At 36.7% G+C, this 15,295-nt stretch overlaps 1 long non-coding RNA gene across 2 annotated transcripts in view; it reads left to right on the top strand.

Annotated features, from left to right (window-relative positions):
• Positions 1-2,050: 2,050 nt before the first annotated feature.
• LOC133622595 (uncharacterized) overlaps positions 2,051-15,295 on the top strand; it is a 182,024-nt gene continuing 168,779 nt past the window's right edge. For both annotated transcript variants that reach the window (XR_009817803.1, XR_009817802.1), the window contains exon 1: positions 2,051-2,170. This is a non-coding gene — a long non-coding RNA (uncharacterized lncRNA). The remainder of the gene's footprint in view (positions 2,171-15,295) is intronic.

Below are 15,295 nucleotides of genomic sequence, written 5' to 3'. Positions count from 1 at the left end.
ACTTATAATAGACTTTTAAAGTCATTTTAATAGTAGGCTATTATAGCTAATATAGACACTTACATCATGTGTTGTCTTCATTATAACACTTATATACTGTAAGACTTTTAATTTTTTGCGGCTCCAGACAGATTGTTGTTTATTTGTTTGGTCCAATATTGCCTCTATGCTACTGAACCACTCAGAATATTGCAAGTAACCACGAAGCAATCGAACGTGTTGTGTTCACACAACAACTGCAAAGTGGTAAATTAGTGGAGCTCGGCGAATTAGGAATCAGTCACAATCTTTGCGTCTAATCGAGCAGCTGCAGGAAATTGTCTCGAGCGTCAACCTGGCTGCTCCTACCTTTCCTCTCACTCGCTTGGCCCGGCTCCCGAAGGCACCGCGGTGCTCTTGTTGAATCCGTCTTGCCTCGAAACACAAGCGACAGCTGCTGTGTGTGTGTGTGTGTGTGTGTGTGTGTGTGTGTGTGTGTGTGTGTGTGTGTGTGTGTGTGTGTGTGTCTGAGAGTGTCCCTCCGTCATGGTCTCAACCCATATGTCGGGCCTCACCTGCTGGTAGGCGAGGATTATGAACTACACGCCCTTATTAAAACCGGATTTGTTTACCCTCCCGCTCGCACGCGGCGACAAACAAAAACAGTCGGACATGTCGATGATGGACGCGACATGGTATCTGCTGACCGCCCTCAAGCCAGAGAAACAACAACCTGAGCTGATTAGCGGACTGACCTATGAATATCCCAGGAGGTACAAGACATTGATACAAAGTGGATTATACCGTAAATTACAGACTATAAAATGCTACTTTTTTCCCCTACGCTTTGATCCCTGCGGGTTTTAAAATGGTGCGGCTAATTTATGGATTTTTCTTCGCCGACAGCCCTCTGAATCTCAGCGCAGCAACATCTCTCGATACTTTTAAATCTTCTTTAAAAACTCACTTATGTGCGCTAAGCGGGATATATGTATGGATGTGTTTATCTTTTTCTTTTTGTCTATTTTTAACTGTGTTTTACATATAGAATGTTTTGCATTTATTGTGATTTTTGTTATTTTGTAGAATGTTTTATCTTTTACGCTTTTGTTTGTATTGCACTATTTTTATGCATTTTAACTATGTTTTACATATTGAATGTTTTGCATTTATTGTGATTTTTATTGTTATGTAATATTTTTTTTATTTTTTACGCTTTTGTTTATTTTGCACTATTTTTATGCATTTTAACTGAGTTTTATATATGGAATGTTTTGCATTCATTGTGGTTTTTATTATTTTTAAAAAGTGTTTTAATCTTTTACGCTTTTGATTTTTTTGCACTATTTTAATGCATTTTAATTGTGTTTTGTACATAGAATGTTTTGCGTTTATTGTGAATTGTATTATTTTCTAATAGTTTTAATCTTTTACGCTTTTGCTTTTTTGCACTATTTTTATGCATTTTAACTGTGTTTTATATACAGAATGTTTTTTGCTTATAATTTTTAATATGTTACCTTTCTGTTTTAATCTGCACAGCACTTTGGGCAGTAGTCTGAATTAGATATATAAATACATCTACCTTGACCTTGACCTAATGCAAAGAGTTTTCATCAAACACATGCAAAGACACTGAGACTACGTTTACACTTCAGGCCAAAGTGGACCATATCAGATTTTTTACAACTGACTATTTACACTGCAAGTAAAATGCGAAACCTTTTTTTTAAATCCAGTATAAACGCACACAGGCCCCAATGTGGCCCTGATATGGCCTCGACGTCCCTGGCATGCGCGGTTCGATAAAGTGAAAACAAAGAAAGTTGCCCGAATTCCGTAAATGAACTAGGAAGTCGCTACTACAACGACAAAATAAAATAAAATTCCCCACACCTTAAAAATAAAAGTTTTTGTACGTGAAAAAAAATGAAAGTAATATCATTGTCATGATCTGTTACACTAGATCATGCCGTATTTTAAGTTTCTTTGTATTTTCCTGTGTTTAGTGTTTTAGTTCCTGTCTTGTGCTTTTATTTTGGTGCCACTTCCGTTTTTGAATTTCCTTGCAGCGGCTTTCACACACCAGCATCCTATTGCCAATCAGGACTGTTGAAGTTCAGTGATGGCCTCTTTTCGTTGTCAGGATGTTTATTCACGTTGCCGCTTCTCCTGCCTAGCTTCTCTGCACGTAAGTCTTTGCTGTCCTCCAGCATTCAATTTTGTAACCTGTGAGTTTTAGTTTTGTCATGCATAGCCGTTATTTTTGGTGACTGGATCGAATACATTTTTACCTGCAAACTACCTTCCTTGGCTTTCTGCATTTCTGGGAACGCGGCAAATATCGTCGTCGTGCGACCCAAGCGTCACAATCATTTATTTATGAATATATATAGTGTTATGTTACAACTAAAAGTTGTTAGAGTGTGTCATGCTTGTCATTTAATTAACATTGGTACGACCCCAAAAGGGACAAGCGGTAGAAAATGGATGGATGTTACATGTGTATATGCCGCCATCATGTGGCCAGGTAATACATCTTTGAGAAGTGTGTATTTGGAATCCAACTTTATTGACCGGAAGTCGCACTATGCTGCCAAGCAGAGAAAGTCACTTCCCAGTGGTTCCTTTTGAAGAAATACTGCATATATATTTTGTTTAATGGTATGTACCAAAAGTTGAACTTTGTAACTTTGTTTTTGTCCAAAATATTGCTAGCTAAATTCACGATTTGTGATCGTAAAATTAGTCCTTTGTCATGCTCATTCGCGATGATTTTCGATGCCATCTAAGATGGCGTTAGTAGTACGAATTTGTATTTGTTATCCTTCTTCCTGCCTTGTAAGGTAGCATTACAGCATATATGTAGACATTTGCATAACATGTGTATATGTTGACTGTATTGTTTGTCTTTTCAGTTTCACTCTTTTTGCATCTCTTTAAACCTGTTCACAATAGGGTGACCATTTCCATGACACCAAAAAGGAGGACATTATGCGGCATATCAATAAATTACTATGGTGTACATAGGACTCTGGTATACTCTTATTTATAGTACAATTTTGAGTGGTTTAAAGATGATGTTTGTGTGGCTGAATAGGAAAACATATTAAAGTCAAGTGTTTGTTAACAGTATTTGTATTTATTCAATACATTGTGGTGTTCAAAAAGTGACCACTGAGATGAATCTTTTCAAGTGCAGAGTGCCACAAAGCATAACATGTGTGGACTTAAATGTAGTTAACATATATAATTTAAAAAAAAATGACACAAAAAATTGTCCACATCAACATCAAGGCTGCTTGCTGCATATCTGGTTGCGTTATGCAGAATATGGGCCAAACAGTTTGCAGGGAGCACATCTTTTTGGCTCAGTTTCAGCTTCTGATACACACTGTTGTGTTTGCCACAATTGACACTGGCATTGTCTGCTGCATATGCAGACATGTTTTTCACCTCTAAGCCAGACATCTCAAGTTTTGCCAGCAGCTGGTTTGTTATGGCTTCTGACGTTTCGTTGCTGTCACTATAAAAATCCAACAGGACATGTTGGATGCCTTCATCAAAGTGAAAATACCTTACCACAATGGGAAAACACTTGTTTGTTGCTTTATTTGAGGCGTCGGTTGCCACGGAAAAGGGTAGGTTGTTTTCTTTTATGTAGTCGGTATGTTCCTGTACCGAATAGTGAGTGATGACGTTCTCGCACAATGCCTTGGCTTTTGTTCGGCCACAGGCCATCCCTTTAGCTGTGGGCTAGTCACTGAAAATCTCCCGGTCCACTTTCATGCCGCAGTCTAAACTTCTGTAGGGCTGGTGATGCTTTACAGCAGTGGTTCTCAACCTTTTTTCAGTGATGTACCCCCTGTGAACATTTTTTTAATTCAAGTACCCCCTAATCAGAGCAAAGCATTTTTGGTTGAAAAAAAGAGATAAAGAAGTAAAATACAGCACTATGTCATCAGTTTCTGATTTATTAAATTGTATAACAGTGCAAAATATTGCTAATTTGTAGTGGTCTTTCTTGAACTATTTGGAAAAATATATATAAAATAACTAAAAACTTGTTGAAAAATAAACAAGTGATTCAATTATAAATAAAGATGTCTACACATAGAAGTAATCATCAACTTAAAGTGCCCTCTTTGGGGATTGTAATAGAGATCCATCTGGATTCAGGAACTTAATTCTAAACATTTCTTCACAAAAAAAGAAATCTTTAACATCAATATTTATGGAACATGTCCACAAAAAATCTAGCTGTCAACACTGAATATTGCATTGTTGCATTTCTTTTCACAGTTCTTTTTGACAGACATTTTAGTGAGGGTCAAACCATGGCATGGGCGAAACTCTGGATTTATGGTAATGAATGGAATAGCCTACTTGATTTGATGTTCAGTTTATGAACTTACATTACATTACATACCCCCAGGGGTACGCGTACCCCCATTTGAGAACCACTGCTTTACAGCATGGTACACCTTGCACAGCTCCGCAAAGGTTATCTTGTCATCCAGGGGCGACGAAACTTCACGAAAAAATGTCCTCATTGAAGAGGTACCTGCCGCACGTTTATTACTTTTATGTTTATCCGTACCCGCATGCCGTTCAATTGCAGCTTTCCCCTGACTACTTACGTCGACATCACATCGACAAAGTGTGCAGAAGCCATGGAATGAGTCTCTACTGCTTTTCGTTATAAATTCGTGCTCTTTTATCCATTCAGAATCAAACGAGGTCTTGCGTTTGGGCATGATGCTAACTTTCTGTCAATGTCATGCCGCAGCAGCACATGAACCCTTGTTTACTTTTTTAACCAATGATAAGCAGATTTGTATCCGACACCGCTCTTAGCCAATCATTTGATATGTTACTGCGTTGGGGCATTTTTTACGGTCTTTGATTGGCTATTGCGCTGCAGCCCAGCAAAGATGAAAAAACTCCGCTCTTCAAGCCTAGTGCCTCAAAAAGGAGGACAAATACGTGTCCGGCTTGATGCTGCGCCGGACGCCGGACAGGGCATTCAAAATCAGGACTGTCCGGCCTAAATCCGGACACCTGGTCACCCTAGTTCACAATGCTCAGAGTTCAGTAGAGGCAACACACACATCAGCGTGGATCTACATTAACTTTTTTTCCCCAACTCACTTACGTAAACCACTTACGCGATAGACGTAACATGTAAGCAAATGCGCCACAGCGTCAAAATCAGTCCTTCAACTAGTGTTGTCCCGATACCAATATTTTGGTACCGGTAGCATTATTATTTCGATAATTTTCGGTACTTCTCTAAATAAAGGGGACCACAAAAAATGGCATTATTGGCTTTATTTTAACAAAAAATCTTAGGGTACATTAAACATATGTTTATTATTGCAATTTAGTCTTTAAATAAAATAGTGAACATACAAGACAATTTGTCTTTTAGTAGTAAGTAAACAAACAAAGGCTCCTAATTAGTCTGCTAACATATGCAGTAACATATTGTGTCATTTATCATTCTATTATTTTGTCAACATTATTAAGGACAAGTGGTATAAAATTAATTATTCATCTACTTGTTCATTTACTGTTAATATTGGCTTTTTTTCTCTTTTCTATCTACACTTCTGTTAAAATGTAATAATCACTTATTCTTCCGTTGTTTGATACTTTACATTAGTTTTGGATGACACCACAAATGTGGGTATCAATGCGATACCAAGTCGTTACAGGATCATACATTGGTCATATTCAAAGTCCTCACGTGTCCAGGGACATATTTCCTGACTTTATAAACATAATATGATTTTTTTTAAAACGAAAGATGTTGTGATGCCAAAAAATATTGACGTAATCATAGTAGTATCGACTAGATACGCGACTATACTCGGTATCATTACAGTGGATGTCAGGTGCAGATCCACCAATGGCATTTGTTTACATTTTGACGCCGGTGAGCGACGGTGTGTAGTAAAGTATGTTTAGCTATTCCTCGTCCTGCAGGAATGATACTTGTAAGAAACATACTTTATTTGTCGCCATGGAGACCGGGATTAGTGATTTAGAAGTAGCTAAAACACTGCTGATGGACGTTAGCCGCCAGTTAGCTAGCCATGTCTTAAAGCACCTCTTTCTGAGGGTGTTTCAGTGTTATAACTTCACCTTTATTGTTAGTTTTTTAGGCCAAAATGCGTTCGTTCTCCCTTTTCTGTCTACACACTGTGTCTGTTTGTAGGTACTCTGTGATTGTGCGCTGCCGAACATGCTCCTCTGCTCGTAAAACCAGCAATGTCATGACGTGATGACGGCGGGGGGTGGGGGTTTGACCTGTACTTTTCAGAGGCGGTATTGTACCGAATATGATTCATTAGTATCGCGGAACTATACTAATACCGGTATACTCTACAACCCTACCTTCAACAATCGCTGTTTCTTCAGAATCATAATATATATTCATAAATTACATAGAGACTATTATTTGCGCACTATTGGCTGGTGATGCATCGAAAATTCGGCCGTGGAAAAAAAGACTTTGCTCACCGAAAACGGATGTTGTGGTGAAGCATACGCTGGCACAGGCTGCGTCTTTCCCCGTGCACACGAGTGATGTAGCTCGCCCAAAAGTGATACCGTTTTCACGTTTACAGCAATGCACTGTAAAAACAACAGACGTACATCTATCTATTTAAAAAAATAAAAAAAACAAAAAAAAAACGGGCTGATCATTTGCCAGAATTTGACCAAATGTAACAGTAGTGTTTTTACAGTAAAATACAATTCTGGAAATGAGCTGCCTTTTTTTTTTTTTTTTTTTTTTTACTTTAATAACCTCTTAAGGCCCAAGCTGTTTGTTTACATGCTTTTTTTATTTCTCTTTGCTATTTGGGCTTATTGGACCCTAATTACAATAAAAACTAAGGATCATCTTTTGATATGATGTATTTGGTCCATAAGTAACAAACGTGTACTTCATGTTTAGTGACAAGCTAATTCTTATTTTTACACTTTTTTCCCCCAAAATTCATTGTATGTTATACTCTTCTGACACCACCATACGGCAGTATAAGTGTCCACATAAGGGCCATAAGACCCCAATTCAGTAGTGTACACCATTTTGAAAATACGAGCTAAAAGGTGCTGTCCACGCATGTGGCCAACTAAGCCTTTAGTTAAAGTAGCAGTAGAGTGGAAAACAAGTTGCCTCTATATTGAAGCTATTATCATATATATCGGATTTATGACACCAAAAGACTTCCAAAGTTTGCGAATAAATAGATATGATCAAAATAGTATCAATCTCACAGAGATTCCTGAGCCATTTTGAGAGATAATGAGGAAGCAAGTCACGTAATCCGTGACGTTGAGGAACCACAGATCCCTTCCCCATCAACAACAATGCTAATTAAGCAAACTTTGTGAAAGCCAACAACAATTACTTAAGGCAAAATTATGACCCGGAACTTTATATTTTTGAACCCGAATACAAAGAGGACGAGCAATAAGTTTTAGAAGCCGAGCGCTTAACGGATGCAGCTTCATTGTAACATAAGCTAAACATAAGCTAACATAAGCTAATGAGGAAGCAAGTCACGTGATCCGTGACATAGAGGAGGAACCACAGATCCCTTCCCCCTCAACAACAATGCTAATCAAGCAGACTTTGTGAAAGCCAACAACAATTACTTAGGGCAACATTATGACCCAGAACTTTATATTTTTGAACCCGAACACAAAGAGGATGAGCAATAAGTTTTATAAGCCGAGCGCTTAACGGATGCAGCTTCATTGTAACATAAGTTAAACATACAAACGAACCACAATAAAACAACCACCTACTGTAATATTTCCACTCTCGCTGGGATGTCGACCGACGGGACGCTCACATAATTCCGTTTGGATGAAGATTCAATCGCAATCCTCACAAAGGGTTTAAAAAAAGTTGCTGCAACAAGCGTCTTTTTGTGTCTTTTTCGTCATGAAAGTGTGATGTGAAAGTGGACCAGCCTGTTGGTTAATGGCCACATTTGTCTACTAGCAGGTGAGAGATGCATGAATTATAATCTAGAATTTACTTTTAGCAAGTTGGAGACGAACACACTGAGCCGTCTGCTCAGTGTGTCAACAATAGCAGCGTAAACTAGCATTAGCTCATCGCTATCAATGCGCCGCTAAAATAGTCCGTCTGCGTTAGCGCTTATAATAACAATATCACTCTGTGGAGGGGGCGTGGCCTGCGGGCCTGCCGCGGAACGGGGTGCGCCAGGACCGACCTCGAAGACAGTGACAGGTGAGTGGATGGCCCAGGTGGACCTTGTTATCTAATCACCTGTCGCCTTTATTAGCAGCAGCCGGAATGAGACACGGTGTTGGAGCTGGAGTGAGAGCGAGCGAGAGACGGACACGAAAAGACAGTTGCTGGAAAGCAAAACCCCTGCACTAATTTATAAAAATAAAACAGTGTTGTAACCCTCATCCGGGCTCTCATGGCAGTGTTTGGTGGTCTGAGGAACCCACTGGAGGGCAACCTCCACACACTCATATTTGGTTACTTTTCAGGTCACGACATGTAAATGGAGTATTGTTGGCGCTTTCTGCATGTTTTTAGAGAGTATAATGAGAGGACCCTCCATCTGTTGACTCAATTGTTAGCTATTTATTTACAATTTTGAATGCGTAAAAAAGCCAAGCATATGTGTTCTTGTCTTACATAAGGATTGTAAATGATAAACACTTCTATTTCCAATTTTTGCGTATTTCCAGTATGACTGATCTAATAATATGGTCAGAGTGCAGAAGTGTTAGTACAGGGGCGGTATAGCTCGTTTGGTAGAGCTAGCAACTTGAGGGTTCCAGGTTCGATCCCCGCTTCCGCCATCCTAGTCACTGCCGTTGTGTCCTTGGGCAAGACACTTTACCCACCTGCTCCCAGTGCCACCCACACTACTTTAAATGTAACTTAAATATTGGGTTTCACTATGTAAAAGCGCTTTGAGTCACTAGAGAAAAGCGCTATATAAATATAATTCACTTCACAGTGATGTAGAAGCTACGGAAATTACAGAAGGTGTTCGGAGCGGGATTTTTAAAATGGCCGACGGCATTTTGTGACATTTAGACGGTATTTTCACACACTTTGCAAGTTGCAAAAACAATTGGATGTGTTTAATGCAGTGTTTTTCAACCTTTTCTGAGCCAAGGCACATTTTTTTTCATTGAAAAAATATCGAGGCACACCACCAGCAGGAAACATTAAAAAATGAAACTCAGCAGCCGATATTGACAATAAAAAGTTGTTCTCGCAATTGTTGGATATGAATTCAAGCCATAACCAACCATGCATCACTATAGCTCTTTTCTCAAACTAGGTGTACTGTCACGACCTGTCACATCACGCCGTGACTTCTTTGGAGTTTTTTGGTGTTTTCCTGTGTGTAGTGTTTTAGTTCTTGTCTTGCGCTCCTATTTTGTTGTTGATTGTCATGTCATGTACGGATGTACTTTGTGGACGCCGTCTGCTTCTCCACACGCTGTAAGTCTTTGCTGTCGTCCAGCATTTCTGTTGTTGTTTACTTTGCAGCCAGTTCAGTTTTCGCTTTGTTTTGCCATCCCTAAGCTTCAATGCCTTTCCTTAGCGACACTTGCCTTTTGTTTATTTTTGGTTTAAGCATTAGACACCTTTGCATATTGTGATCACGACCAACCATGTTCCTGACATCTACAAAGCAATAGCTACCTGTTGCCACCTACTGATATGGAAGAGTATTACACGGTTACTCTGCCTATCTCGAGACAGCACAGACACTCAACAACGGCACATTTGCGGAATATAATTACTAATTTGCAAAAAATATTTTTAACCCAATTAGGTGAAGTTACATAATCTCCCACGGCACACCAGACAGTATCTCACGGTACACTAGTGTGCAGTGGTTGAAAAACACTGCTTTAATGGATACAATGAAACATAATTAATCATTTTTTCCACTTTACAGTGACTTTTTAAATTTACAAATCTTTGTTTTACAGTAAACCTAAAAACTATTTTTTGAAAATAAAAAAAACAACAACCCTTGCTTCCTTCAATTTTTCAGTCATAAAACTAGAGATGTCCGATAATGGCTTTTTTGCCGATATCCGATATTCCGTTATTGTCCAACTCTTAATTACCGATACCGATATCAACCGATACCAACCGATACCGATATATACAGTCGTGGAATTAACACATTATTATGTCTAATTTTGTTGTGACGCCCCGCTGGATGCATTAAATAATGTAACAAGGTTTTCCAAAATAAGAGAACAGCTTCAACTCAAGTTATGGAAAACAATGCCAACATGGCACTGCCATATTTATTATTGAAGTCACAAAGTGCATTATTTTTTTTAACATGCCTCAAAACAGCAGCTTGGAATTTGGGACATGCTCTCCTTGAGAGAGCATGAGGAGGTTGAGGTGGGCGGGGTTGGGGGCGGCGGGGTGTTTGTCATTCTTATTTGGTGTGGGTTCACAGTGTGGCGCATATTTTTAACAGTGTTAAAGTTGTTTATACGGCCACCCTCAGTGTGACCTGTATGGCTGTTGACCAAGTATGCGTTGCATTCACTTGTGTGTGTGAAAAGCCGTAGATATTATGTGATTGGGCCGGCACGCAAAGGCAGTGCCTTTAAGGTTTATTGGCGCTCTGTACTTCTTCCTACGTCCGTGTACACAGCGGCGTTTTAGAAAGTCATACATTTTACTTTTTTACGATACCGATAATTTTGAAACCGATACCGATAATTTCCGATTCTACATTTTAAAGCATTTATCGGCCGATAATATCACTGAAGTTGTTGTACTTTCCTTAAGCAGTTTTTTCTGGGTGCGCCTCCTTTTTAACCTTGCCTTTTCAGTTCTTGAGTCTAAAAAGCTTTTAAATGCTTGCTGAAAGTGCAGGTTAGTGGAAAGGAAGAATGAAGGCAAGATCTATCCTTGCACTGGTTGTGAAACGTGCAACTTGATCACCCTTTCTTTCTCTTTCAGCAATTACAACAGCAATGTTTCATAAGATGACTTTGGACAAAAGTTGTTTATTTGTTGTCGCGCACTCTTCCTCTTCCTCTTCATCATCGACCTGCTCCTTGCAGCCTTGAGTCCAGCAGTAAACGTTGATGTCGCTCGTCTCCAGGAGACGTTTTAGTGTAATATGTCGTGTCACGTCTCAGTACCCCCCTCCCACACAAGGACAACAGGCTCTTCTTGTCCCCGCCATTCATATTCATCTGCCTTACTTTTTTAATATTTGCTTGTCGTGTGTGGACTTATCATGGGCATCTACACTACGTCTCCTTTTAATATTCTCTCTCGCCTTTTTCTTATTCTGTCTCTTTTGTGTGCCCTTTAATGCAAGAGTGTGTGATAAGTGCAGCCCCTCATGTAGTGATTTCATTATTAGACATATGCATAGATAGTTATTTAGGATATAAGCTGTCTCCTAATTATGTACTTAAAATGGGCATTAGCCTATCTGAGGGAACTTTACTGTTAGTAACAGGAGTGAGTTTACAATTAGCAAATACAGAAAATGTAGCCACAAGATATTTATGCTAATATTTTATTGAAGCTACTAAGTACATAACCGTTATTCAACAAAAGCAAATATTTAAAAAAATAATAGTTTATATACATTGTTAAGTAACAGGACTGTGTTAAGAAAGTATTTATATTATTTTAATTTACATATTGAAGTACTTAAAATTAGTAATGCGGTAGCCCATCGAACAGAACTTTATTGAATTAATGACTCATTTACTGTAAGTAACATGAGTGAGTTTTAGCATACAATTATCAAATACATTAAATATAGCCACATTATATATATATGCTAATAACATTTTATTAAAGTTAAGTACGTAGCTGTTATTCAACAAAAACAAACATTTAAAAACATCATAGAGTTTAAATACATGTTTAAGTAACAGGACTGTGTTAAGAAAGTATATTATTTTAATTTAGATATTGAAGCACATTAAAATGAGTACTAGTAGCCCATCTAACAAAACTTTGTTAAATTGATGACTCATTTACTGTTAGTAACAGGAGTGAGTTTTTTTTTATCATACAATCAGCAAATACAGAAAATGTAGCCACAAGATATTTATGCTAATATTTTATTGAAGCTACTAAGTACAAAACCTTTATTCAACAAAAGCAAATATTTCAAAAACATGTTTTTAAATACATTTTAAAATAACAGGACTGTGTTAAGAATGTATTTATTTTAATTTACATATTGAAATACATTAAAATGAGTATTAGTAGCCCATCTAACAGAACTTTGTTGAATTGATGACTCATTTACTGTTAGTAACAGGAGTGAGTTTGTATCATACAATTAGCAAATGCAGAACATGTAGCCACAATATATTTATGCTAATATTTTATTGAAGCTACTAAGTACAAAACCGTTATTCAACAAAATTAAATATTTCAAAAAATTGTTTAAATACATTTTAAAATAACAGGACTGTGTTAAGAATGTATTTATTTTTATTTATATATTGAAGTACTTAAAATTAGTATTAGTGGCCCATCGAACAGAACTTTGTTGAATTGATGACTCATTTACTGTTAATAACAGGAGTGAGTTTGTATCATACAATTAGCAAATACATGAAATATAGCCACATATTTATGCTAATAACATTTTATTGTAGCGAAGTACGTAGCTGTTCAACAAAAACCAATACTTAAAAAAAAATATATAGTTTATATACATTTTTAAGTAACAGGACTGTGTTAAAGTATTTATATCATTTTAATTTACATATTGAAGTACTTAAAATGAGTAATGCGGTAGCCCATCTAACAGAACTTTATTGAATTAATGACTCATTTACTGTAAGTAACATGAGTGAGTTTTAGCATACAATTATCAAATACATGAAATATAGCCACATTATAAATATATATATGCTAATAACATTTTATTAAAGTTAAGTACCTAGCTTTTATTCAACAAAAACAAACATTTAAAAACATCATAGAGTTCAAATACATGTTTTAGTAACAGGACTGTGTCAAGAAAGTATATTATTTTAATTTACATATTGAAGTACATTAAAATGAGTATTAGTAGCCCATCTAACAGAACTTTGTTGAATTGATGACTCATTTACTGTTAGTAACAGGAGTGAGGTTTTTTTTTATCATACAATTAGCAAATACAGAAAATGTAGCCACAAGATATTTATGCTAATATTTTATTGAAGATACTAGGTACATAACAGTTTTTTAACAGAAGCACATGTTTACATTTTTTTTTTTTAAATGCATTTAAAAATAACAGGACTGTGTTAAGAATATATTTATTTTAACTTACATATTGAAGTACATTAAAATGAGTATTAGTAGCCCATCCAACAGAACTTTGTTGAATTGATGACTCATTTACTGTTAGTAACAGGAGTGAGTTTGTATCATACAATTAGCAAATGCATGAAATATAGCCACATATTTATGCTAATAACATTTTATTGAAGGGAAGTAAGTAGCTGTTATTCAACAAAAACAAATATTTAAAAAAAATATGGTTTATATACATTTTTAAGTAACAGGACTGCGTTAAGAAAGTATTTATATTATTTTAATTTACATATTGAAGTACTTGAAATGAGTAATGTGGTAGCCCATCCAACAGAACTTTATTTAATTAATGACTCAATTACTGTAAGTAACAGGAGTGAGTTTTAGCATACAATTAACAAATACATGAAATATAGCCACATGATATTTATGCTAATAACATTTTATTAAAGTTAAGTACGTAGCTGTTATTCAACAAAAACAAACATTTCAAAACATAATATAGTTTAAATACAGTTTTAAGTAACAGGACTGTGTTAAGAAAGTATATTATTTTAATTTACATATTGAAGTACTTAAAATTAGTTATAGTAGCCCATCTGACAGAACTTTATTGAATAGATGACTCATTTACTGTAAGTAACAGGAGTGAGTTTTAGCATACAATTTGTAATTACATGAAATATAGCCACATTATTTGAATTGAATTATTTATTTCAAACCTGCACAGTACAGCAACACACTTTTATTTTTTTTTTTTTACATTTTGGCAGAGACATTTATGCAAGGCTTGAAAAGGGGTTGGATGAAGCAGATGCTTATAATATCCCAACCCCTCTCACTCATTCCACATTTAACATAAACAATATAATACAAGAACAATACTATACACACAAAAACAAGTAAAGGTCCTGTACACTAACAATACACTGTTACTATGAGACAAGACAAGACAAGACGAGACAAAACACACACACACACACACACACACACACACACACACACACACACACACACACACACACACACACACACACACACACACACACACACACACACACACACACAGGCCCAAACACTCTCTGACTATACACCTCTCTCCCGTCGCTCTGTGCTGAGGGCATCACTCTCTTTCCTCCTCGTACTTCTTCAGTACTTCTTTTTTAAACAGTCTTTTAAATTGAATCATGTTAGAACAGGTTTTTAACTCGTCCCCTAAGTTGTTCCACAGAGTGACTCCACGCACTGAAATGCACATTGATTTTAAAGTTGTTCTAAATTTAGGCAAATATAATTTGTTGTTTCCTCTTAGACTGTAACTATGGTGAGCATCTCTATCCTGGAATAGGTTCTGTAGATTGGATGGTAGAGAGTTTTGGGATGCCCTAAACATAATTTGAGCAGTTTTAAAGTTGATCACATCGTGCAGTTTAAGTTGCTTTAACTCCATGAATAGTAGATTTGAATGATATCTGTAGTGAACATTGGACACAATCCTAATGGCCTTTTTTTGTAGAGTGACTAAAGGCTGTAGATGAGATTTATAACAATTTCCCCGGACTTCAACACAATAGTTTAAATATGGCATAATAAATGAATGATACAATAACAGCAGAACATTGGTGTTCAATAAATGACATCATCTCCTCATCATTCCAACACATTTAGCAACTTTTGTCCTCAGGTAATTTATATGAGGCATCCATGAGATATTTTCATCTATTACCACTCCTAAGAATGAATTTTGTTGAACATATTCTATTGGTGTATCATCAATAACAATCCTGATGGGTATATTACTTTTGCGATTGCTAAAGAGCATGATTTTGGTCTTCTTTAAATTCAGAGACAATTTGCTGGTATTAAACCAAGTTTTTAACTTGATCATCTCCTCAGTTACAGAGGCCAGAAGTTGCTTCAGGTCGTCACCTGCACATGTAATGGTTGTATCGTCAGCAAAGAGGATGAACTTCAGCAGTGTTG

The sequence above is a fragment of the Nerophis lumbriciformis genome, linkage group LG23 (genome assembly GCF_033978685.3).
Source record: "Nerophis lumbriciformis linkage group LG23, RoL_Nlum_v2.1, whole genome shotgun sequence".
Classification (NCBI taxonomy): domain Eukaryota; kingdom Metazoa; phylum Chordata; class Actinopteri; order Syngnathiformes; family Syngnathidae; genus Nerophis; species Nerophis lumbriciformis.
This window is presented reverse-complemented; position numbering and strand designations above follow the sequence as displayed.